Source organism: Myotis brandtii, unplaced genomic scaffold (genome assembly GCF_000412655.1).
Source record: "Myotis brandtii unplaced genomic scaffold, ASM41265v1 scaffold393, whole genome shotgun sequence".
NCBI classification, from domain to species: Eukaryota; Metazoa; Chordata; class Mammalia; order Chiroptera; family Vespertilionidae; genus Myotis; species Myotis brandtii.
This window is the reverse complement of record NW_005365070.1, coordinates 2,649,188-2,666,851: the sequence shown is the minus strand read 5'-3', so window position 1 is coordinate 2,666,851 and position 17,664 is coordinate 2,649,188. Positions and strand designations below refer to the sequence as shown.

Here is a 17,664-nt window from a genome sequence, read left to right as displayed (position 1 = left end):
TCTTACCATTTGCAACAGCATGGATGAACTTGGAGAGCATTATGCTAAGTGAAATAAGCCAGTTAGAGAAAGATAAACATCACATGATCTCATTCATTTGTGGAATATAATGAACAACATAAACTGATGAACCAAAATAGATCCAGAGACAGAGAAGCATCGAACAGACCATCAAACTTCAGAGGGGAGGGCGGAGGGGAGGGTTAAGCGATCAACCAAAGGACTTGTATGCATGCATATAAGCATAACCAATGGACACAGACACTAGGGGGGTGAAGGCATGTGTTGGGGGCTGGGGATGGCTGGGGAGATGTCAATGGGGGAAAAGGAGACATATGTAATAATTTAAATAATAAAGATTTTAAAAAAAGAAAAAAGAAAGAAATGTAAGCTTCCAATAAAACTTAAAAAAAAATCAGTCTGTTTTTTCTAATAATTTGATAGAAGGTAGAGGAAACAGCCAAGGATGTAATAGTAACAATAGAAAATTGATATGTGGATAACTAAAAATTCACTACATACAAATTATATGTCACAATTAGAGAATTACTTCATTATAATAATTCACTACCAGAAAAAATAGGGCTAACTTTTCCTTTTAATTTGCCATTTTCACCATTTTAAAAAAATATATTTTTATTGATTTCAAAGAGGAAGGGAGAGGGAGAGAGAGATAGAAACATCAATGATGAAAGTAATTGAGGAAGGTGAGGGGGGGTGAGGGGGTAAGAGATCAACCAAAGGACATGTATGCATGCATATGAACAAAACCAATGGACACAGACAGTAGGGGGTAGTGAGGGCTTGTGCTTGGAGGAGGGGGTGGTAGGGGAGAGGTCAATGGGGGGAAAAGGAGACTCATGTAATACTTTAAACAATAAAGAATTTTTTAAAATACAGGTACATTATAAAAATATAGATAATACAGAAAAGTAGAAAGAATGGAAAAATCACTAGTATTCACCCACCCATAGTGAATTGTCATGCATTTCCTTCTAGGCTTTTCCTGCCTGCAATTTTTACGTGGTTTTGATCACTTTGTAGTCTACTTATTTCATTTGCTATTTTTTCATACCAACTCATGTTACTGAAACATTAATAAATATAATTTTTAACAATTTTTTTTAAAAAGTAATTGATCAGCTGCCTCCTGTACACCCCCTACTGGGGATCGAGCCTGCAACCGGGGCATGTGCCCTTAATCAGAATCGAACCCAGGACTCTTCAGTCTGCAGGCTGACACTCTATCCACTAAGCCAAACCAGCTAGGATCTAACTCTTAAGTATTCAATATTTTTTAGCCTTTTTTATATGTAAGGACCTGTTTTTCTGCTCAGAGGGGAAGGAAAGGTTTTTTAAAAAATCATCTAAGCCATAGTCATTACTCTCAGAGACCTAACAATCCAGACATCATAGCAAATATTATGTAAGAGACAAGTAAATGAGTGTGAGATGGAGGCAAAGTGTGGTAGGTATAAAAAACAAAATTAAGTGTATAGGTGTAGGGGGTGGGAGGTGGGAGACAGATAAGAAAGGCATAAGGTGAAATTTGAATTGAACCTTGTAGGACAGCATAAGTAATATGAGTGCTTGAAATATTTCAGGAAAGGTTGCTAGTCTTGTTTGATTGGCATGCCAGCATTTGTGGAAGGATAGAAGACTCTGAGGCCAAGAGGGTGAAGATGATGGAAAGCCTTGAATTCCCTTCAAGTAGAAAAATTATCTACTTTGGTATCTACAGAAGAGCAGATTATACCTAACAGCACCGTCTATCTAACTTTGGAGTAGTCATACTCAGATATTCATCATCTCTGAGCCTGGTTCAGTTTCTATCCAGTGATGAGTATAAAGAAGAAGCTAATTATCACTGCCACTACCACCATCATCAAACACTTATAGAATTGAATGTTTAATGATCTATAAACAACAACTTGGATTATATGTGATACTTATAAAACTAGGGTTATCTATTCCCTATTACCCAGCATTCTTCATTCTTTTTCCCATCTGATATTTTATTCTAATTAGTTTTTAATAAACTTAATTTTTAGAGCAGTTGTAGGTTCACTACAGAACTGAGTGGAAGGAACAGAGATTTCCCTTACACTTACATAGGCATAGACTCCCCTACTATCAAAAACCAAACAATTGTGGTAAATTGTTATAATAGATAAACCTACATTAATACTGGTACATCATTATCACCCAAAATCCATAGTTTACATTAGGGTTCACTCTTGTTGTACACTCTATGGGTTCGGACAAACTCAAAATAACATGTATCCATCACACAGTATTATATCAGGTAGTTTCACTGCCCTAAAAATCCACTGTGCTTCACCTATTTACCCCACTCTTTTATTTTGCAACAGAAATCTATTCACTTTTTTTCTCATTATAAAGCAATACATGCTCAGTATAAAACATAATTCATGGGGGGAAAAACAGCATCACCCACCATCCAGGGATGAATATAGTAAATATCTCAGTGTTTATTTTTCCAGACCTGGGTCCTACTGCACATACTATTTTTCAGTTTTTTTTTTAAATAATAATACATTCTGGCTCTGCATCTGGGGATGTTTGCAGTTCTCAGCTCTTGGGCCAGCTTCTATAAAAATGTCCACTATTCATGAAATTCTGTGCAAGCTCAGCTTGGAGAATGACCACTCTACACCCCTAAGTGCATACAACTCAGTCAAAGCATACACCAACTTTTATACTGAGCAGGATACTTTGAACATTGAAGCAGCCATCACGACTAAAGGTGAATGAGGTCACCATCATCAACATATGATCAGCTGTAACAATGAACAGAAACAGGATATTGCCTTTGTCTACCAAAGAAGGACTAAAATGTAACTTGCATCAGTAATGTAGTCAGCCTTGTCTGGCCAACTGGGATTCAGATACAGATGACTCGGGGGCCTACTGAAAATATCTGCTCAGTATGAGGCTTCCGAGCTGAAAGCCTTCTTCCTCCATGAAGGGTCTGGTGACTGACAAGGACTCTCCATTGAGATAATCTGCTCAAGGACCAACCAGGAGCTGTAAGAAATTAAGTCTACAAGGAATAGATCTGAAGAATTATCTGAAGAAGGATACTGTTAAAAAAAAAAGGATATTGTTTTTGACACATCTGGTGACTTCTGCAAGCTGATGGTTGCCCTTGCAAAGGGTAGAAGAGCAGAGAGGGTGGCTCTATCATTGATTATGAACTGATTGACCCAAGATGCCTGGGATCTCTATGATGCTGAAGCAAAGAGGAAAGGAGCTGATGCTCCAAGTGGATCAGCATCATGACCGAACAGAGGGCATGTTGCCTCCAGATATTATTTGAAAGGTGCAAGAGCTACAGCTCTTAGTCAAAGGAGACCTGGCCCAGTGTATTTAGAACAAGTGTGTTTTGCTGACTCCATCCAGGAAGACAGTAAAGGCAATTACCAGAGAGCTCTGCCATACCTGTGTGGTGGGGCTGACTGAAACCTGAGATAGCATGAGCATCCAGAAGTGGTGTTCCTATGCTCTCAGCTAACAGTTCTAGAAAATCAGCTTGCAACTAATGGCCCCCATGTGCCCATTCCTGTAAGGATGATATTAGCATATCTCCCCCAAACTTATTTTAGTTAGGTAGGCATTGCCTGGCTTTCTCAGCTACTCTCTCTTTTTAGCCCCCCCCTCAAAAAAAATGAACAAAGAAGTTGGAAGTGAAATCTATGACGCGAAACACATTGTCTCTTGTGTGCTATGTTGTAAGCAGGTGAATAAACTGAATTTTTACTTTAGAAAGAAAACAAAAATAACTTAATACATTACAAATATCTTTCCAGGTTAAAATTCCATTACTCCAGCGTTTTTAAAGGCTGAATATTATACTTTATGGATGTTCTGTAATAAGAAGAAGCACTCATTATGTACCAGCCATATCTTATCTCACTCATTTCTCAGAACAACCTCACAACATAGACATTGTTTCCATTTTAAAGATTAGAAAATTGAGGGCCAGAGAAATTAAGCAACTTGTCCAAGGTTGTATAGCTAGTAATTCCTAGAACTGGGATTCAGCTTCAGATAATGAAGGCTAGTCATTTAACATATTCCCTGCTGTTGGACATTAATACTGTTGCTACATTTTTTGCTTGCTCTTATAAATAATGCTATGACAACCTTATAGCTGAATCTTTGCGTACACCCTTAATGAGTTCTTCAGGATCAATTTATAGAGTTGAAGTTTCTGGCTCACAAGGCTGTTGATACACATTGCCAAACTGTCCTCCAGAAAGCTTATTCAAATTTACTTTCCAGCAGTGTGTGAGAATATGGATTTCTTTGTACCTCTCCAATATTAGATATTACTGCTAATTTTAAAATATTTGTATTCCCATTCTTAAGGCATACTGTAAAGATAATCTACTTTCCAAAGCAAGTAGAAACTATTTTGATTTATCCAGTTTGGGATATTCTCCCCCAGTGCTCTCCTTTATTAGCACTGATCACTGAGAAGTTGTACATGCACCAAATCTAAAAAACTTAGGTTTTCCTTTAAAAAAACAACAAAAAATAAAAACAAAAAACAAAAAACAACCCTTCAAATGTTCCCTACCTGCTTTGGCTCAGTGGATAGAGTGTCGGCCTGCGAACCAAAGGGTCCTGGATTAGATTCCGGTCAAAGGCACATACCTTGGTTGCAGGCTTTTTCCCGGCCTGGGCCCTCATCAGGGCTCCTGCAGGAGGCAACCAATCGATGTGTTTCTCTCACATCGATGTTTCTTTCTGTCTTTCCCTCTCTCTCCCACTCTCCCTAGAAATCAGTGGGAAATATCCTCGGGTGAGGTTAACCCCCAACAACAAATAAATAAAAAAAATTTTAAAAACCCTCAAATGCACACATACCTTTGAATAAATTTTAATACATTTAACTCATGCTGCTGATGCTCATATCATCATCATCCAAATGCCCAGAAAATTCACAATATAGAATTGAAACACTAAGGTTTATAATCTAATTAAAAAGACATACTAACCTGATCTTAAATATATACATATACTCTATATACAGACATTATGGTCCTTTAGCTATCTTACAATAACATGAGTAAATGAGTGGATAGAAGGAGATTTGTTTAATGAACAATTCTATTCCCCACCACCACCCAATATAACATTAGTGCATTTGCAGTTCAAACAAAAAAGGGACTCTAATAAATCTGACAAATTCAGTAACTGAAGGTAATCTCACAGCTTAATGTATGTAATCATAAATTCCTAACTGGAAAGATCAGGGGTGGGTAATCATACTCCAGGCCTATAAAAGGTTTATCTTTGCGGTAAGCAAGACCTCTCCATTGTTCTTGTGCACCTGGGTTAAAATTCCTATGAAATGCCAGAAGTACACATAATCCTCTTTTCCAGACCCCTCAGAGGTATAACCACTCTCGAGGGAGCACAAAATCTTATTTAATCTTCTTTATTTCCCTCTTTAATTCTAAATATATAAAAAGAACCAGAAAACTGTCATTTGCCAGAGCATTGAGATCTTGCTTCCCAGCATGTCATCAGTTTGGCTCAAATAAACTCATAAAATTCTCTACAGATTTGGATGTTTCTTATGTTGACAGTGGAGTAATATTGAATATCATTTGACAAAGAGGAAAACGTCCAGTTCTAAGATTAGGAGGTAATATTTAAAAATGAGTTCCAAGCTATAACATTTCACTGAAATACGCTCTATAGATTCCATCATGTTAAAAATCATATGAGAAGTCTATGAACAATTTATTGTCGCCCAAGAGGGTTGGCTCAGTGGATAGGGCATTGGCCTGCGGATTGAAGGGTCCCAGGTTTGAATCCGGTCAAGGGCACAAGCCAAGGTTGTGGGCTCGATCCCCAGTAGGGGGCATGCTGGAAGCAGCTGGTCAATGATTCTCTCTCATCATTGATGTTTCTATTTTTCTCTCCCTTCCTCTCCTTTTGAAAAAAATAAATAAAACTTATTTTTAAAAAGACAACCCTTAATTCTGCTGCAGTTTCAGCAAAACAAGTGTGATTGTAGTCAACATGTTTATGTGCCCTTCTGTAATGTTTCTGGTTTTGAGAAACAGTGTTTCTCAAAGTGGGAACTTGTCAGAAATGCAAATTCTCAGACCGCACTCCAGACTTTCTGAATCTGAAACCCTGGGTTTGAGGGCCAGGAGTCTGTATTTTTGTCTGTTTGTTTGTTTGTTTTACATTTCTATTGGATTGAGGAATTCTTATAGAGTAATAGACTCTGAGTATCAGTTAAATTTATCTTCAGTAGTCTGTTTTAACAAGCTTTCCAGGTGCACACTCAAGTTTGAGAACCACTAGTTAAGGCCAAGAGCACAATCTTGGCCAGTGAGGATGCTATAAGCATTTTCTTATCAGACAGTGTTGTGTCATAAATGTTGTACTGTTTCTTCTAGTTCTTAATCTGTCAGGTTGGAACACCAGTGAATTATCACTAAGAAGAAAAAGAGATCATTTGTCATTTAAAATCTATTATAAAAATTTTTTAAAGAAATAAGATTTCAAAAGAAAAAAAATAAGATTTCAATACTCAAACAGCAATGCCATTAATCTAAATGGATTCTTTTTGGAGATGCCGTGCAGATGTAGAAATTAAAACACACATAAACATGCACACACACATACACAAAGCCTTAGTTGGCTGAGCCTAAACAAGTGTCCATGTAAGGTAAGGAATTCTCAAGCATGCCACTTTACCTTTAGTCATGCTACCAAGAATAAATATAATTGATTGTGGCCTTGGAAATACATAATTTTCTGTTTCAACCTGATTTAAATTTATGATTGGAGCTACAATGTGCCAGTATCAAGTCCCTCTCAACTCCCAAACTGTCACAGGAATAGGAGGTATAACCAATAGCAGGGGTCCATAGAACTGAGATTTCTTTCTTTTTTTCTCTTTCTTTCTTTCAACCTAATCCTTATGGATTTGAGAGCAATTCCTATCTTGTATGTGCAAGTCAATAAACTCTACTACATTAGTGAAGATGTGCACAGCTCTGTTCAAGGCAGGAGGTGGAAAAACAGAGGACAGGAAAGAGCAAGATATTTTCTTTAAAATTTTTAAATTTTAATTGTTTTTTTATTTTTCAATTACAGTGACATACATTATTATATTAATTTCAGGTGTACACCCAGTGATTAGACATTATACAACTCACTAAGTGATCATCCCAATAAATTTCATACCCATCTGACACTATACATAGTTATTAGAGTATTATTGACTATCTTCCCCATGCTGTACTTTACATGCGCATCCATGACTATTCTGTAACTACCAATTTGTATGTCTAAATCCCTTCCTTTTTCACCAAGACCCCCCCCCCCCAACCTCCCTCCCCTCTGGCAAATGTAAAAATGTCCTCTGTGTCTTTGAATCTGTTTCTTTACTTCCCCGTTTTGGCTGCTTCCCTAGGTTTGTTTTTATGCTACATCTCCTGGACTTGGTAGAGTGGCCTTGTATAGTAGTTGTCCTGTGGGGTCCAGTGATGCAGCCTCCCCAGTTACCCGAGCTGTGTGCTCCATACGTGCCACTGAGTGAGCTGTGTGCACTGTCCTGTTATAGTTGAGCATTGACTGCTGTTGGCATCACTGGGAGGGACTGACCCCCAGGCTGATCAGCTGCAAGGACTGGCTATGACTACAGCAGGGGAGCTGCTGTGCAGTCCATCCTATAGAGCAGGAAACGCTTCAGTGGGGCTTTGGTGCTCACTGAGTCTGCCCCTTGAATGTATTGCTCATGGGCCACATTCTCACATTGCAACAATGGACTGAAGATGGTGCTTGTGTCCTCAGCTTTGACAGGCCCACCCTGCTGCATATTTTGGACACTGAAAACGTCATCTTTTCCTTTTTCTGTCTTCTTTTTGTTATAACTTTTAATTTTCAAACACTTTAAAACTCACAAGAAGTTGCAAAAAGAGTACAGAAGGTTTGTGTGTACCTCTCATTCACCCTAATGATCATAAGAAATCATCTTTAACAAAAAAGAAATCATCTTTTTAATTTTCTTTTTGGTCTTTTCTTTTCTTTTCTCTTTTCTTTTTCTTTTTGGTCCTTTAAAGGCAATCATGTGCCAGGTCTTTTAGGTTTCATGTCTATGACCTCACTTATATCCATCTTACTCTTTTCAGTATCCTGCCTCAAACCAATTCAAAGCCATTTTACTTTTCTACAGACTCTGCAAGAATATAGTTGGTCACCTCACCTCTGCTCTTTCCCCACTGCCATCGCTATAACAGACTACCAGATCACCTTCCTAAAGAACAGCTTGCTCTCCTGCTCACAACTTTCAGTGATTCTCTGCATCACCTGCCAAATTCAGTTACTTTTTCACTATAACAGTCAAAGCCTCCATAATTTAGCTTGAGACTTTGGGATTTCGTGGACTAGTACAATTTCATAACAAAATCACACAGTAGCTATCATTTTCTTCTGCCAAGTAAGGTTATTAAAAAACAAACAAACAACAAAACAACCTCACCAGCTACCAGCACCATTGTTTCATTTATAAAAGGACACTTGGTAGTTAAAAACAAAACAAAACACGCTAGCACTAGCAATCTCTGAGTAAAATATAATCCTGCCCAGGAAAGGACAATTGGAAACTGCATAACAACATATTTAATTATGCTGTACTTATTATTTAAAAAAAAACATGGATTGGTGAAAACATCACCTAGCATCAGCAATAATTAGCAGATGAACATTTGGGAGACAGTGATGCAGGCAGAGTTGGCCAGTGATCTGGAATACACCTATGCTTTTCTGCCTCCAAGCCTGTTCCATATAGGAATGTTGACACAGTTGTCCAGCCCCCTCTCTTCCAGTCTGCATCTTATCAATCCATTAGGATTAATCTAAAATGCTACTTCTCCAAGACCCTTTTCCTTTTCCCTCACCAATCCCACCAATTTCTCATTCCCTTCTTTGAATTTCTCTGGCACTTTCTTTCCCTCCCTAAGCACAGGTCTAACTCTAATACATTTAAGTCCTTTGTGTATTTATTTTTCCTATTAAATTAAAAGCCTATTGAGCCTTGAGATATATTTTTTCAACATGGTAATTTGCTTTTTCTTCTTTTCCCAATCATGTTCCCTATAAAAACAGGAATATATTCCAGCAGTCACTTATAAGGATGTTGGGGGACACTAAGGGTTACATATTTCAACTATCTTTTGTGTCAGTGTGGAGGTAATTCTTATGGCTGGCAATTATATTCTCCCTTAAATTTCTGTCTGCTAATTTTATTTTATAAAACTATAACTGAAATAAATCAAGGCAGCATTTACTCAATTGGTACAAGTCACTCAACATGAAATTTGTAAAATCCTAGGTGATATTTACAACTGAGTTAAGTGCTACACTACTTACAATTTGGAAAAAGTGAAGGTAATATAACTAGATAGATGTTTAATGCTCCACATCAAACCATCAGTAAGCAGCTCTGTCTAAACTACAATATATGTCAGTTATAGTCCCCAGTCATTCCTCATGGCCACTATTGTTCTTTCAGGTTTGTAAGATTTACTAAACCAGATGGTTGGCAAACTTTTCCTACAAAGAGCAAGATAGTAAAAACTTTGGGCTTTGTGAACTATACAATCTCTTTTGCAACTACTCAACTCTGCTATTGCAGTGGGAAAGTGGCCATGAACTAGTAAACATATTGGCATGGATATGTTCCAATTTACAAAACCAAGTGGCAGGCTGGATTTGGCCCAAGGGCAATAGTTTGACTTTCAGACAGAATTGATGCAGTGACAATTTAAACTCAGAGGTTTGGCTAAAGGTATTTAAAGTGGGAAGGCACTGTCAGAAATCCAAGAACTTAATTTCTAATTCCAATAAAAGCTAGAGAAGTAGAAGAAAAAAAAACTCCTTTTAAATACAGTTATTGACACCAGTAGTGAACTAAGCCAACTAGAGGGCTAAAGAGTATAAAGAACCAAGAGATTCAAAATTGTAGACATTGGTATTTCTATTAATACAAGATGTACTCAAAAGAGTGCAGGGATTTCTTAAACACAGTAACACATGCATTAAAGAATTAACATTTAAGGAACAAATTCTGCAAATGCTGGGGCAAGAGAGACTGAGTCTTTATGTACAGGAAGTATCAAGCAAAAGTGGAAAATTACTTGAAAGAAGTTCAACAATATTTAGCAACCTGTGAAAGAGGCAAGGCAACAAGTATTAGAGGCCCAACTAAGAGAATGTGAGAAAAGTGAGCAGTGTACATGTGCAACTGAAAAACACTGAGGTGAAAATGAATTCAACTAAGGTTTAAAGTAATTCTACTCTAACTTTCTCTTCCTTCAGTGTAACCTCTCTGATCACACCCTAAACTTGCCCGAACAGCACAAAACATGCCCATAGATCATCTGGACAAGTTTCCTGACCTCAGGCATTTCATATCCCATTCCTGTTACTTCTTTTTCATAAACAAGAGGCTTTGGGCTTGGTCCACTTTGAGGTTTCTTTATCTTTAACTCCTTCTAGATAAAGATGCACTTGCCCCACAACCCTTCTATACAAATTTCTCTTCATGCAGCAGGATCTTAAGCTATAGAATTTGACACTGTAACTATACTCTCATGATAAAATAAAAAAAAATCAAATCCCTTTCAGAACAAAGCAAAGTATGAAGGGATAACTAAAATCACTCTCTTTGTTTCCAGGACTTTGGGGGTTGGGGAAGGGTCCTGCCACCCCTGCCCTGCTCCAGCACTTAATATATTAAACAGGATCCACATGGTTCCTTCAAGTATATATCCTCTATCATCAATATGCAACTTGGTTTTTTTTTTCATTTCATAAGGCTTCCAGGAAAACCAACATTCTCCCTAAGTGCTTTCTTCTATTAGCAGAGTGGGTTCATAATAATTTATCCACACAGCAGGATTAGAGTAAAATTCTCAACACAACATGCAGAATTGCTCCCCGCATCCTTTACTTTTCTATCTGCCTATTAAAATGGTAATGTGTTATTTTCTGTTTAGTCTTAGTTTGCTTTTCATTTTAGAACACTATATTCTCCCTTTCCTCAAATGACCAGAAAGCTGCATTTGTTTAGAGTTAATCAGCTTAGATGTTGATCAGTAGTGGACAAAGCAGTAACTTAGGAGTCAGGAGACACAGGTTCTTAGTACTGGCTCTACTGCTTTGTCATTTTGGAGATTTGTGGGCCTCAGTTTCCTTGTAGGTTAAACAAGGAAGGTAGATCTGGTCTTTGAGTTTACTTCTAATAGTTTCTATTTACAACTACGGATTAGTTTAATGCCAGCAAAAGGTGAGGAGCAAAGTATGTAGTAAGTACATTTTTGACATTTTTACAATATTGAGAAAACTTTATGATATTGGGATGTGAAATGCAAGATTTCACTTTAAAATTCTATTCTAAGAAAAAATAAGCGTGACTCATGCTAGGCCTTTGGATATGTGCAGAAAATACAGTTAACTATCAGTTAGAGCAGTGTTTCTAAATCATATTTGTTTCAGTATCAGCCCTCTAAAGAGCCTTTATATAAAGTTCTCCTCCAATTGCACTCCCTTGAAAATCCCCATGAAATGTCCATATATATATAATATATATATATAATATGCTTTACACATAAAAAGAGTTGTGTGTTTTTTTTCCCCCACACACACCTAAGAACCAAGTTGGGGGCAATATTAGCCACTGAGAATACAAAATGCAAAATTTAGATAAACTTTTTGTGGTACTTAAATTTTTGGTGCCAATAAAAACTATATATATATAAAAGGCCCAAGCTTATTTGCTTGCCAACCATTTCCATTTGCTGGAGGTGAAGGTCAGAGGTGACAAAGCAGCTGAGAGAATGACAAAAATTAGTCATCATAGAAAATATGGAGGGGAGTGTTCAGTTTCTTCAGAGGAATGGATAAGAGACGAGGTGAATTAGAAAAAGTCAAGCTCCACATCAATTGGTTGCTGCTATTGGGTGCTGCTGGACTTTCAGAAGAGGAGATTCAAGTTCAAATCAACCTCGGGGTGGGTGTGAGCTTTCCCTCTGGCCAGCCTCTCCCACTCCCTTCTAGGCTGAGGGTGGGATCTTTGGACGCCAAGACCAACAGAGATACCTGCAGAACCTTGATGAATAAAGGGATGGGAATATTTTTGGAAGTCACTTTCTCCAACTCTTGCCACGCCCCCCGCCCTCTGCCTTTTCCAGTATCTCAATCCTGCTCACCCAAGCTCAATGATCAAAGGGGCGCTGTAGGATCTTCTCAGGATGTGCCGGCTGTGATGGTTGAACTTGGCAGCAGCTCCACGCCTAGTTCCATTTTCTCCTGTGCCATGTCCGTGTTGAGGCAGAAGCTACTGCTTAGTTCTATGATCTCAAGGTTTTCTGGCATACGGACAGGTCAACTTGGTGAGGAGATGATGTAGGGAGAAACGGGGGAGAAGAGAAGAGAGGAGGAAGCTATTAGAAGTGCTCACCGTTGCTACCTTACCAGCCCTAATACTAGCAGGCACAAAGTGGGGCAGTGCTGGCTCCGAACCGACAATACCCCCCTCCCCCGCCTTCAAGCTCGGGGTCACTAACGCTGAGATCTTCCGCCTCCAAACCTATATTGAAAATGAATTTGTCTCAGTTTACGTCCGCAAATCCTTCTCTTTTATTTTGCTGAGCCAAGGCAAAAATCAGGTAAGCCTTTCAGGCTAAAGCAAAGACTACACCAGCTATCTTGGTGTTTAAGTTGGGCGTCGCCCTTCTGCGCTTGCGCCCAGTGCCTGGCGGGTTGGCGTGTGCTTACTGCGCAAGCAATGAGCATTATTGCTGTCGCCTCTGTTAGATTGGCCACGTACGCAGGCGCAGTCAGGGAGCTGCCGTGTTTTTGTTTTTGTTTGTTTGTTTGGCCAAGCTCGGTCCTTCCTTCTCTTTCTAGTGCAGATTCACAGAGGTCAATCCTCTGCTCTTATGTTAAACTCTGGGATGGTTTCCTTAACCACTATTTAGGAAATAATGGGTGGGGAGGAGTACGGTGTATGGGAGAGCCATCCTTTCCGCCTTATATCTAATACTCAATTTTCTCAGTTTTGGTTAAGCCATTAACGCTGTATGACTGAGGCCAAAAGCTTGTAACCTCCCATGACAAATTTTTCCATCTTGTTATAGGAGACACACTACAACTTTGCAATTTTTAAAAAGCTGAAGTCTGGGGGGCGGGAGGAGTGGGAGAGAAACCAAAACCACGCCTCTGTGCTTAGAAGCCACATACTCCCAAAGGGTCCTGGTAAAGCGCTAACCCAAATGAATCAATTGCGCAGACGAATCATTGTTTTCCATGTAGTTTCATTATTTTTTAACATAAGCAAATAATGTATATTTTTTACACTGAATAAAATCTAGCTCTTTAAAGCTACTTATCTAAGAAAAAGATTAGAGGTAAAGCGGAGAGGCTGATTTTCTTAAATATCGCAGAATTTAGTATCCATCCAAATCAGTGTTTCCATTTAACAATGCTGTCATGGCTCAAAACATTTTAAAAACTGCTCTTTTCAAATTTTGAGTGCTGAAACTTCATGCTAATAATTTTGTAGAACCACACATTTTAGGAATCATAGAGAACTGGCAGAGAAGACAAGCGCAACTAGTGGCATGGGAGTTCTTAAAATAGTTATAACATAGCACTTTACTGTTTTAAAAAAGATTTCACAAACTTGTCTTAATTGGTTCAATTATTAACCCTGCTCAACTAATCAATCAGTGGTGAACTTAAAATAATGGGATTATCTTGAAACAGTTCAAGACAAGTTATAACATGAAAGATCATAATTATTCTTCATTCATTCTGAGAATAGAAAAAGAAAAGCTTAATTATATTAGGCAGGATTAAGTTACCTAAATCCCAGACATGAGGATGATTTGGAGTCACCATTCCTGATGTAAGACATGTTAACAATAGCTACCATTTTTTGAGCACTTACTCTGTCCCAGGTACTATCTGTCCTAAGCACTTTAAGTATGTGATTGCTTTTAAGGCTTACAATAACTCTGAGGCAGGTACCATCACAATAGCCATTTTTTCAAAGGAGGAAAACAAAGTCCAGAGGGGTTACTAAAATCACAACTAATAAGTGGCAAAGTCCAGATTCTTCTGTCCTATTTAAGTTAAGGGTGGGGATTGTCCAGCCGACCCATGGGCTGTATGAGGATCAAGAAATCTTTTGGTCTGGCCCTGCCAAGGCATTAGGGGTGAGTTAATTAAATGTTTGACCAAATATAGCAGGTTAATTTTTAAGTTGATAATTTTGTATGTCCTGTGAATGATGTTATAAATATCCAAATGGTCCTTGGCAGAAAAAAGGTTCCCCACCCCTTAAAGTGAAAACGTGCCTCTGGATATTTCTCTGGCCACTGTTTTTGTACCCATAAGCACTTGATGACTACTTATTAAATTATTTCATGAATAAATGCAGGTTTAAATGATCTATCTTTCACAGCTATCTTGTAAAGTAGGTATATCATTTCTATTTTACAGTTGATACAATTCCAGAGAGATTCATGTCACATAATTAGATAGCAGTAGAATCTCAGCTAGTACCAAGATCTCCTGAAAGCCAATGTTAAAGTTCCCAGGACACTTGTAAAGTTTATAAAAAATGGCAGCTAAATGTGAGTAAAGTCAGGGTGTATGCAGGAGGCAGTAGTTAAATATAGAACAGAGGTTCAAAAACAAACTATCTAAATAGCAGGAAAATATGGAGTATACCAGAGAACAAGATCTTACCTCCACTCTACTGCTCATTATACTTTTTAAAGAGTTTGCTAATATTCTTGGCAGCTAAGAATTTTTAATGAATATATTTTGAATGAATAGACAAAATTTCATCATGCCTAAGCATAATAGATATCTAATTTAAAAAATTCTAAATACCGTAACATTAAGATAATGGACGTAATAAAACAAGGAAAGAGCAACTAAGAGACTGCTTTTAAAAAGTGGGTAGTAATATGAAATGACTAAGTACATGAGATGGAGATAAGTTTCCACCTATTACCAAACGGGAGACATTCTCTTTAAAGTGCAGCTACATGTCAAGAACCCAAAACCTGTAAAGATATAGCCGGGACTCATAATACATACACAAGTTGGAATGTCAAAAGGAACAAGTATTACAAAAACAAAGAATTCTGTATACTATAGTGGCAAACACATAATTACAACATTTAAAGAACTTATTTTTACTACTTCTCATTTCTACCCACACTATTATACCAACTTAGCTGTGTTTCATGATCAACTCTTGCTGTTCTATAGTAATATGCCATGATCTCAGATTGCTGGTTTGTTTAGACATACCTTGACACTTATGCTACTCCTGTTTCTATGACCCCGTCTGCTGCCATTTGCCCCTTATAAAAGGTGTCCCACAAACATGCCATAATTAGCTCTTTATTTCACCAGTTGTCATGGCAACTTTTAAGCAACATGTTAATTCACAAGAGCAAGTTGACCCCAAGCCCACAAATTACAAACATCCCAAGCCTCCCATAAATTTACATGAAGAGTAAAAGAAGCTAGGTAGGCAAGAGTGATGTGAAGAAAACCTGGAAATGATGGCCAAGGTAGCATCCATCTTCTTATATATCCTTGAGTTTCTCCTAATTGTTAAGCTCCTGAAAATTAGGGATTCCACGAAATTGTTTGACTTCTCAGAGTTAGGGACTGTGCATGTGTTCAACAAATGATTGTATAGTTGTTATTGTGAACAACAGAATGCATTATAATTTTTTGAGCAGATGGAGTGGGAGGTTTGCTAAGACCATGAGATAAAGAGATACATACATTGGTCAAAAACAGAGTTTGCATTTCTAATCCAGCTGGCAGGAAAATATAGGCAATTTAAAGGAAACTTTTCAAAAGTGCGTTTAAAAACTCTCATATTACAAGTAGAAAACAAACATTGAGGAATAAAATGACGACTGGGCTTGGCAAGTTTAATATGAATCAACTGAATTAAGGGCCAGGTAAAATTAGTTTTGCTAAATTTTGAAACCAATTTCATAATGATTAAATTTCTTGTACTTTCTAGATATGTATGATTAACACAATACAATGATCATCTTTCAGGGTCATTCAATTGGTGAGGATGAAATGATTTAATATTTCTAAAGTTCTTAGAATAATGCCAAGCACACAGTAACTGCTGTGTAGATGTTTGTAAAATAAAATAAATAATTTCAGGTCGCACACATGCCAAATAATGATTTCCAGGGTCTCCAAAAATCCTATAAAGTAAAACACTTCTGCTACTTGTTCTTCAGGGCTTTTCCTGATATTTTTGAAGTTAACAGTACTTGTAAAATGGAGATGAGTGCTTCTCACTGTAAACGCTCGTAAGATTCTTTGTTTTTACACCATTGCTTTTGTTTTTTCACTTCCCTTTAGTCTAGTCACCAAATAGATCATCTGAAAACGAAATCGGCCACTCCTGACGAAGACCAACAAAATCGAAGGGTTAAAAAAAAAATGAGCGGGGATCGCAGAAATCAGAGCACACAAATTGGGAATGACATAACGCAGAGTCCTCATGTTTCTGTTTCCCTTGAATATTGGCTCAAACTCTTCCAGAAAGATGATGCTCCAGTGTCTCTAAGTTATTGGTTCTATTCAAAATCGGGCGCTAGGTTCCCCTGGCCAATACCAACTAGGAAAGCGCCGGGGCCCCCAGGAAACGCTCCTCCCCTTTGGGGGAGGTTTGCGGGGGCGGGACTCCCACGCATGCTCTGTGCCCGCGGGACCATGGGCGCGGCTGCCTGGCGCGTGCGCAGGACCCGATGGGTGCCCGAATGCGGAAGACCTGGCTCCGCGGAGGTTCCCGCTTCCGAAGCGTGGGAGGAGCAAAAGAAGGCAGGTTGTAGATTTTGGTCTTGGCACCAAGGGGTTCCCCCGGGCCATTAGAAACAAAGAGAGGAAGATCAGGCACCGTGGTGGTGGCTGAGGGGCTGAACCCCCCACCTGTTCTCCAGGTGGGAGGGGGGTAGGGAGAGGAGAAGTACCGAAAACAGGGCTGAGGAGCCTCTGGGACAGGGTCCCAGAGCATGGGGGGCTGGACCCCGTCCCTAAGCATGGGGAGCTGGAGCCGCCAAGGCCGCCCAACTGGGTCCTGCCCAACTGTCAGCTCCTCGGTGATAGCGCCGCTGCAGGGTCTATAGCCCGGCCCCCGCTTGAGGTCCTTGGCTAAAAGATAGCATGAGTTCCGCTGCTGCCTAGTTTCCTCTCCCTCCTACTCTTCTCCCCTGTCCTCTTTCCTGTCCTTCCTTCTCCCCCATACATTGTCCTTCTTTTCCTCCCCCCCCCCGCCCTGCTCCTCTTCCCTCCCTCCGACCCTTCCCTCCCTCTCCCCCCTGTCTTTCAATTCCTTCTTTCCTCCGCCTTTTACACTGTTTTCAATCTGTCCTTTCCCCTCCCGTTTGCTCTTTTCCGACCTCCTTTCACCCCTTTTTCTTCTTTCTTCCTTTATTCTGTCACCCTCCATTACCTTTCCACTCTCCTTCCCTCCTTCGATATCATCCCTCCTCATCCTCATCCTCATCCTCATCCTCCTTCCCTCCTGCTTTTCTCCGCCCCTTAGCCCCCGCC

At 39.0% G+C, this 17,664-nt stretch overlaps 2 protein-coding genes and 1 pseudogene across 2 annotated transcripts in view; 2 read left to right on the top strand and 1 right to left on the bottom strand.

Annotated features, from left to right (window-relative positions):
* LOC106727234 overlaps window positions 1-3,111 on the top strand; it is a 4,480-nt pseudogene extending 1,369 nt beyond the window's left edge.
* LOC102239723 (protein FAM122A-like) overlaps window positions 1-12,799 on the bottom strand; it is a 62,430-nt gene extending 49,631 nt beyond the window's left edge. Inside the window, exons 1-3 of the mRNA XM_014545027.1 lie at window positions 12,515-12,799; window positions 12,264-12,422; window positions 6,403-6,481 (exon numbers count right to left, since the gene is read on the bottom strand). The gene's annotated coding sequence lies outside the window, so the exon portion shown is untranslated. The remainder of the gene's footprint in view (window positions 1-6,402; window positions 6,482-12,263; window positions 12,423-12,514) is intronic.
* A 4,850-nt stretch (window positions 12,800-17,649) lies between these two features.
* FAM122B (family with sequence similarity 122B) overlaps window positions 17,650-17,664 on the top strand; it is a 27,090-nt gene continuing 27,075 nt past the window's right edge. The window contains exon 1 of the mRNA XM_014545020.1: window positions 17,650-17,664. The gene's annotated coding sequence lies outside the window, so the exon portion shown is untranslated.